Source organism: Glycine soja, unplaced genomic scaffold (genome assembly GCF_004193775.1).
Source record: "Glycine soja cultivar W05 unplaced genomic scaffold, ASM419377v2 tig00031281_1_pilon, whole genome shotgun sequence".
NCBI classification, from domain to species: Eukaryota; Viridiplantae; Streptophyta; class Magnoliopsida; order Fabales; family Fabaceae; genus Glycine; species Glycine soja.
In genome coordinates, this window is record NW_021143856.1 from 58,445 (window position 1) to 67,886 (window position 9,442).

Below are 9,442 nucleotides of genomic sequence, written 5' to 3' on the forward strand. Positions count from 1 at the left end.
AAAAGTGTTGCACACATTCCTTGAACCACCATAGGCACTACAAGAAAAATGCCTTATACCTACAAACACCTTTACCTACAAACATGAATTAGTGTAGGTAAACTTTAAAAATACTTTATTACCTACCATTGTTTAATGTAGGTTAAATTCAAAGACTTATACTTACAGTTTTTAGTATAGGTAAATCTTGGAAAAATATAAAAAAAAATTACCTATAACTATGTAGTGTAGGTAAAACCTTATAAAAACTTATCCCTACAGCTAAATTGTAGGTAAAATAAAAAAGATTTTTACTTACAAATGGATGGATAGTGTAGATAAATTAATGAAATTTTAAGATACTATTAGTATTTAATTTGAATTTGGTGTTTACTCTTATTTTAATTGCCACTGCCGGCTTCTGCACCCTCCTCTCCGCCTTCTACTACACTGAGTTTGTCGTCGACATGCCCGTTGCCGACGGCGCCTTCAGCTACCTCCACGTCACCTTTGGTCTGTGCTTTCCAATGTCACCGTCGCCAGAGGCTTGACGACGTACCTAGGCACCACAATCGGAATCTCCTCCACCAAATGGCGCCTTACGGTGCCGTCTCTTCCCAAAGGCTTCAACGAAATAGACTTCATTGCTGTCGCCGTCATTTTGCTCATGACTCTCGTCATCTGCTACAGGTGCTTTCCACAGTTCTTACAATGAAGCTTCATTCTCTATCTTGAGACTCTTGTGTTATTAATTACAGTATAAACCTTAGGGTTTTCTCATTCCTATCTTCTACAAATTCTCCTACAAGGCTAGAAATATTTCTAAGCCAATATATACCAGATTTTGATTTTGATTCTTTTAGCATGCAACTCTATATTAATGCTGCTGCATTGTAATGATCACATCTGCAACTTACTGAAATGCGGCGCAGCTTAGGCATTTGAATGCTTTTTGAATCACTGTATTTGGCGTATTTGGTTTGGCCGTTAGCCAATTCAATGCGTGGATATATATCGCACACCTACACAAACACACCTACACCGGAGATATATATCAGTTATGGCTTTGTGTTCAGTTTTTCTTAATCTTCATCTTCTGCGTTTTGTTTGTTTGACCATAGAAGCGTTAGGTGTGGCAAAGCCTTCAGTAGCTAGTTACCTTAGCCAGGAGATACTGGCAGAGCAATAAGCTGATAGAGTGCATGGATTACCTGCGCAGCCTCCAGTGAAGTTCAACAATATGGTGGTTATATCACTGCCAATGAAACTCAAGGAACAACACTGTTCTATTGGTTTTTCGAGGCCACTCACAAACCAGAACAAAAACTCGTTCTCTTATGGCTCAATGGAGGTACTTTTTTTTTAATAACCCAACTCTTCATGTATATATTTATATTGCAATCGTTTTTATTTAGTGTTCACTCTCATGACTAATACATGATAACTTAACGAAAGGTAAGGGTAATTTCTAGTGAATTAAGCTTTTAAATCTTATAGGCTGGTTTAGTCTTTATCTTTTGATTTTAACATGTATTAAAAGGAATAGAGAGAGATGAATTTCATGATAATTTATGGAAATAAATGGAAGATAGTAGTTATTTCACACTTAAATTATAGGGATGCTGATTGTAATCAAGCATTTAATTTTTCTTGATGTCAAGAATCACAAACCAGAAGGTTAGGAAGTGAGTGCAGTAGGAGTAAACATTGATAATCACAAGAATGAAGGCAGTGGCTGGATTAACTCAGCCTAACAATGCAAAGCCTATTGTTGATTCCAATTTTTCCAAGGCTAAACCAGAAGATTCTTTGGACCCACAATTCAAACCGCCACAAGCTTCACAACTAGTTTCTGTCTTCACTATTTTATTCTTGTTTGGTTGCTCAAATTAAATGTATTGTTCTAATTTTTTAACATTGCTATTTTTCTTTGTAGGGGAAAACACACCCAACTCAATTTTTTTTTGCTTTTGATGTCCACCCCAACCCAATTATGTGTGTTTAAGCTGTATTAGCAGTGTGATTTGTTATATTTTGTGAAAACTGGGAATTTCATTCTGTAATTGTCTGTTTGTGTACTGGGCTGGCTTTATTGTACAAGCAAAGGAGACACTCTTGTTTTGTAACTGCCTTTTCTCTCACTCTGGTGTCTTATAGATGAAAATGTATGTTTCTACCATTTTTCTTTGTTTTCAAAATTAATACACTAATTTCAATTGAACCTTTCTCTTTTATATTGGGATATGATTGATGTTTAATAGCTTTGTCACAGCTTAGAGGGCAATGCTAGTGCACTCACAAATTTTGAGGTCCTTGATTTCTTACGAGCTAAAGGAGCTTCAAAGGATCCAACAAGAGTTATTGCCAAAGTAGCGCAGTCTGAATACAAGGTTAGATTTGATTTTTCTAATAAATGGGAATATTTGTAAGTTTTATTGGTAGATGAATGTTCTGTATATCTAGCAGGTTCATGATTATTTGGTTGACACTGCTGCCTCTGTTCAAACAAGAGAGAGCATCAATGAGTTCTTGACAAGTGTTAAATAGTACGACCTGGCAAAAGCTGAGGCTCTGAACATTGGGCCAGCTGCTGATTTTGAACTATACCCAGTAAGTATCCATATTTTGATTTTCCAATTTATGTTACACCTAAGCATTTAGTTAGAAGTTTTTCGCTCTGCAATTTTTTAGCTATGACCACATTGTCAACAAATTATTTAAACAAATACATATGATCTGTATGTCTATCAAATTGATATAATGTATCAAATTTTAAAATTCAAAATTCAAATTTAAATTGAGATAGACTAAATTTAAACAATAGGGAGAAATAAAAAACTTAAAAATAAATTAGTGTGACATACTTGAGATAGGAGAAGTTATGTAGCTTATCATGAAAGAGAGTGAGTAGTTCCTAATATTCTCTTGTTCAAGAGTGAATACTTTTATAAGGGTGAATTTAAGCATCAAAATATAAAATGTTGGTCCCGAGTAAAATTTTAAAGTGAAGCTTCATCATCTTTGCATTCCAACATTGAAACGGTTGGGATGGCCCATGCATTCCAGCTTTAATAGATGTACATGTGTGATATTATAAAGTTGGAAAGCCTACCCTACCCCTCTAAATCTACCCCAAAGTAACTTTTTGATAAAAATATTTATTTTTTATTTTAATATTATTTGTTAATTAATAGTATTACAAATAGTTGCATTGTTTCATTGAACTTGATTTACATCATGGAGGAGGATAAAAGCAATGCATATATAAATTTAACCTACACTTCTTTTTAAGTTGTCAATTAATTAAAAATCCCTTTTTATATAGCTTTTAAAATATTTATTATTTCCTATTAAAAATATCTATTATTAAAATTAAAAAATTAATATTTATCATAATTTATGATTTAATAATAATAATAAAATATACTCCTAGTATATATACATATTATTTTCTATTACTTTTTTAATGCAAAGCTATATAAAAAGGCATAGATATTGTATTAGTTGGTACTTAGTATTTATATTGCTGTCTCACCTGACCAAATTTTATATATTGTTCACCAAACAAGTAAAGTAAATTATATCTTCCCCTGCTATTGTTGGTTTGTATTCAATGTTTTGTTTGTTCCAGCATATCACAAGTAAAGTAAATTATATTGCTTAAAGGTTTTTGTGGCAAGTCACTTGCTTTCTTTCCCTCAAGGTGAGTTTCTTTTTGTTCCAGCATATCACAATCCTCAGCACTTTGGCAACTATTTGTTCCAAGTGCATATCTGGGGTGCATTCTTCAAGGCAACGAGATGACATGAGTTTAAATATAATTATCGGTGCTGCTCTCAGTTCTCTTTGCAGAATATTCTTTTCATCTATTTAGAACAGAGAATCAGTGATCAGTCCCAATAGTAATATAAGGTTAATGTAAGTTGAGACTGCTTTAGGTACAAAGGGAAAATGTGAGGTCAGAGACAATAGAATAGGAGTTCATAAAAAGCCAACACGTACAGCTAAATTTCACTAAACGGAAAGTGTAGTGTCCAAAATGAATGGGTTAGACTAATTTAAACTTAAATCTTCATATCACTTTTGAAGGTAATCTTAGAGCTTAAGAAGTTAGACTTGAATATCCATTACGTAACTAGGATTGCCAATTGCAACTAAATTTCACCGAGGTAATAACATTGTAAGTTCCTAAGAGCAAAATTATAATCTAAGCATGTTTGGTTAGGTTGTCAAGTGGTTGACAAGTCTCATTTAGGTGGTCTTTTTGGCCTTGGTTAACAAGAAAATCAAGTGTTAGGTACAAAAATTGGAAAGCTCCACTACACATAATAATTTATTGGAATATTTGTTTCTGCACTAATGGTTAGTTTGCTTATTTTGACCGTGTGGCTCTGTCCATTTATGAACTTTGAGACTTATATCTTATGATATATTTTGTCTATTTGATGCAATGAACTATCAGGTGCAAGGGTCAACAGTCCTTGCAGGCACAGAGTAAAAGATCCATTTTCAAATAGAGTACCGTGTGATGCATTAAAGGAGTAATGTGTTTATGTGCTTGTGACGGTAAGGCTTACATGCGAGGCCATGTAAATACCTTTAAACATTCTTGTTTATGTGCTTGTGACGGTAAGGCTTATTATGGTGTTCATTAGCTAGGATTTTCTCTGTTTCTCTTGTATAGTTGTGCTTTCTAATGTAATAAAAGATATGCTTCTGGCATGAGATTCTCTAATATTGATTCTATGCAAAGTGTGTCTGTATATCATGATTGGTAAACTTCCAGCTAGTAATAATTTAAGGAAAAATAGTACTTGGGCACTCATGTTATAGCAAGGCAAGGTTGAGGAGGGCAGATTCCAATGCCAAGGTGCATCCCTAGTTACCAAACAGATCGTAGCCTTTCTAGTTAGGCTCTCAAATTGGCACCCTAGAATTGTCTTCTTATTAGAGGTGTTCATGTTAAACATATTTACCTATAGTTGAAGATGATAGGTACATATTAAAGACATTTACCTACAGTTAGGAGATGTAAGTAAAAGTTAATGACTTTTACCTACACACTATACATAGTAGTTAAAACCTTTAGTGACAGACACTTAGTCATCATTATACGTCTCCTCAAAGTTGACGGAAGAAACGTCCGTAGGACAAAGTCTATTATACATTTACCTACAGATTTTTTTATTTATAGTGACAGTTTTTGTCCATAGGTATAGGTCATTTTTCTTGTAGTAAGGCAAAATAACAAATAACAAATGTGAAACCAAGACATTAATGTACCCAAGGCATTAAAAATTACAAGATCATGTCATATTTTCTTTTTAGGCTGAACATTCATGTAATTTTGCTAGTATAAGAAATAAGTAAAACATATTAACAAATGCTAAAGATTTGGTTTATAAGAATAATTTGTTCAATAGTATATTGATTCTCTATTCAAGATCCATTAACCCCTCAATAAATTGCCTTGATTCATTTTTCCCATTTCCATCTCCATAGTCGTCCTCCGAAGCCTCCATCTCTTTGGTCAACAGTGTCTTGAGAAGGATTTCCAAATTGAACAGTTTTCAAAGGAGAAAATTCAGGTGCAACATCAGCATCATTACCATTTGTATTTGCTTTTGATACATGAGGTCCATGATGATAGAGTAGCTTTAGACTGCTTTTTTGCCAAGTAATATTGTTTGCAATTTTTTTAAGTAATTTTGGGTATGCATTAATTTTTCAATGCAATAGCTTTGGTGCCAGAGAATGCAATCACACAATCTGAAACTTCTTGATGCATTCCAAATTGCATAGCCACTCTCTATGTGGTAGGTACTTTTTATAATACATTGTTGCAAACAAGCATCGAAATACTCATGCATATAACAACCAAAACTATTTTCATTTATCCAAATTACTCTCACATGGTAACCAAGTTTCCTTTTTCGGATTAAAAGACCTAAACTTACCAACAAATTGAACATCATTAAGGGTGCCAAGGAAAATTGCCCCTAGTAGAGTCCTGGGAAAATCTCACACCGTCAATTTTCAATTGATTAAGCTTGTTCCACCTAAATAGCATAGGTTCTTCATTGGTAATCAGCCTAGGCTATGGTTGCTAAGACACCCAAGTTTGGACCAAGTAGTAAATGGGTGACCAAAGAGTTAACTACAATTCCAATTCTTCATTACCAGTCAACTAAACTATTGTTTTCTTCAATAGACCAAAATCATTTTATATGTTGGATAAAACTGTTGGTCACAAGTTGATTCTCTCCAGCAAGATGAACTACAATAAGGAAAACAAACTTTCTCACCAAGCCACTAGGAGAGAAGCCAATCATTGCCAAGCAATTTGCAAGGGATGTTTCATGCTCAATTTCACTCCCACTATTGACAAAAATCCATCCATGCTAATGTTTATATAAACCCCACTCTTTTTACTCCTTGGAGATTGTTGTTGTCCTATTCTATGTATCAATTTCTTCTCCACCTTCATCATTTCCTAGCTTTGGAATGCGGTAAAGACAGGATCACCAACAGTTGCAAAACCCTCAACACCATCACATCCTCCAAGGTGACATTTTTCTCACCCTAGGAACACAAAAAGGTATTTGTCTAAGGACACAACTTCTCAACAACCCAAAACACATGTTTTCAACCCAAGTGCTTCATAGTAAAAAATGAAAACATGTGTTTTGGGGTTGTTGAGAAGTGGTGTCCTGAGACAAATACCTTTTTGTTACCCTAAGGTGAGAAAAAAAAAACACCTTGGAGGATGTGATGGTGTCGGAGAATTGTCCAATAGTTCATGATCCCGTCTTCACCTCATTTCAAAGTTAGGAAATGATAAAAGTGGAGAAGAAATTGATTCATACAATATGAAAACAAACTACAAGGAATAAAAAGGATGGGGTTTATACATTCGCAAGGGTGGATATTCGTCGATAGTGGGAATGAAATGGAGCATGAAACATTCCTTGCAACTTGGTTGGCAGAGATTGATTTCTCTCCCAATGGCTTGGTGAGCAAGTTTTTTTTCCTTGATGTAGATAATCGGCTTTGTGACCAATATTTTAAGCCAACATATAAAATGATTTAGGTCTATTGAAGAAAACAATAGTTAGTTTGGCTGATGATAAGAGGTAATTCTTTGGTCACCCTTTCACTACTTGGTTCATATTTGGTTATGGGAGAGATTCTCAAATTTGCAACCACACCCTAGGTTGATCAACCATGAAAAACCTATGCTATGTAGGTGGCACCGGCTAAATCCCTAGAAAATTGAGTGTAGGAGATTTGCCCTGGACTCAGCTAGGGACTACTTTCCTTAGCACGCTTATGTTCAATATGTTGGATAAATAAAAATAGTTTTTTTTTTTGCTATATGCATGAGAGTTTCAATGCTAGTTGACACACAAATGTATTACACAAAAGTACCTATCACATAAAGAGTGGCTATGCAATTTAGAATGCATCAAGAAGTTTTAGATTGTGTGGCTACATTCTTTGAAACCAAAGGCATTGCATGGAAAAATTACTACATACCCATACCTAACAATATATGTAGATATTGGATGGAATATAGTGTACAAAGAATCTGGTGACTCCTATTATTTTTTTTTGTTTTGTAGTATTTTTCTTCATTTAGATTGGTTTTATTAATAGATCATCTCATCCCTTTTAGTGAAGATATTTAACCTTTTAATGATATACATCCCTTAAACCTTGGTGAAGACTCACATCTCATGACCCTTAGTCAAGAGTCACTTCTCATGGCTTTCGATGAAAAGTCACTTCTCATGCCTCTTTATGATGAGTTGCATCTATTCATACATACACTTTATATGAATAGACACATATTTTCATGAAAGGATACAACCTTTCATTAATTTTTGACATCTTTCATAGATTATACACTTTATATGAATAGTCCCCTTTTTTTTGGACTCAAATTAAGAAAATCTAACTAATTTCACCCCTATTTATTGATGTCATTCCTAAAATAATCTTCATTTAATTGCAATTCAATTTTTATGGAGTCATTTTTATTCAAGGTATTAGGTTTGAATGGAGGACATTTTAAGAATAACCTTACTTTCTACTTGAGATTAGTAAAATTAAATGATTTCAACTAACTTTCTTAATCTATGGGAAGTAATTATTTTTGCTTATATATGAGACCAGAGAGAGTATAAATCTTTGACGTGTGTGTATATATATATATATATATATATATATATATATATACATACATACATATTAATCTATGAATGTTTAACACTGTAGATTTGTCAACAATGACGTACTTTACTAGTTAATAGACTTAATTGTACATTTGATGTCTTTACTTTATCGGTTTTCTTAGGAATGTTCATAAACTGATTTTATCAAATAACTTTATGAATAAATCAAACAAAAAACTGAAAATCAAATAAACCAAAAGTCGAAAAAATTAAAATTTACTAAACCCATTTGTTTTGGATAAAATCAGATTTTGGATTTCATTTTAAAATTCAATCTAATCCAACCCAAACCAAATTTATACATAAATATATTTATCTGATTAAAAATTTATATTAAAACTCAAGTTTACATTTTTTTTCTTCTATAGAGTATTTATAAAACTATTGCATAACTTAAACTTATCATATAACAAAATTTTATAAACTTTACCAGTATAAAAAGTCATGTATGTCTAGTTTTGGATAAGGTATGACTCAAAATCCAAAGTAAATCATATAGAGAGAAATATTCAGTTTACCAAAGGATGTTCATACAAGACAAAAAACAAAAATCATTACACACTCTCGTATTTCCATTAGTTTTCTCGGCAAATCAATGATTTAAATTATAAGTGACCCCAACTTTTAAAGCTTATGAAGCCTATTTTGCAATGTTATCCCCCAAATTTCAGTAGCATCTCTACTACAATACCAGTTATGAAAATAATGCACGAATTCTAAAATGCAACACTAAGCAGAAGGGTCAATTTGTAAGTTCATATAGCAATTCAATTCTAATCGAAAATATAACGTATTTTATATATATTCATATTCCCCAAGAGTATACTTTTAAAATATAATTTTATTTTCATCAAACGGTATGTGTGCACAAACTTTCAACACCAAATAATATAAAAATGACTCTAAGAGCCCATACTCATGGAGGATAACCTCCCAAACCAAAATTGACATTAAAGAAAATAGAAACCCTCAATACCTTCAGAGATTTGAAGTCATCCAGAGTTTAAGAAAATGCGGAACAAAATGGATTGATGAAAAACCCTTGTCTGCTAGAGCTCCCTCCTTGAATTTGATGTCCAAGGGACAAGATTTGAGTTGTAAAGGTGAGAACTTGACGTAGGATGACCATGAAGTTAGAGAGAGAATACAAGGCAAGAGATAAAAGCTCTCTTATCTCTCCTAAAACTCTAAAAGTGGCTGCGCATGATTGAGGACCAAGGGAGAGTGTT

At 33.2% G+C, this 9,442-nt stretch overlaps 1 pseudogene; it reads left to right on the plus strand.

Moving 5' to 3' along the window:
- Window positions 1-2,136: 2,136 nt before the first annotated feature.
- On the plus strand, window positions 2,137-2,589 carry LOC114404391 (annotated as a pseudogene).
- Window positions 2,590-9,442: the final 6,853 nt, after the last annotated feature.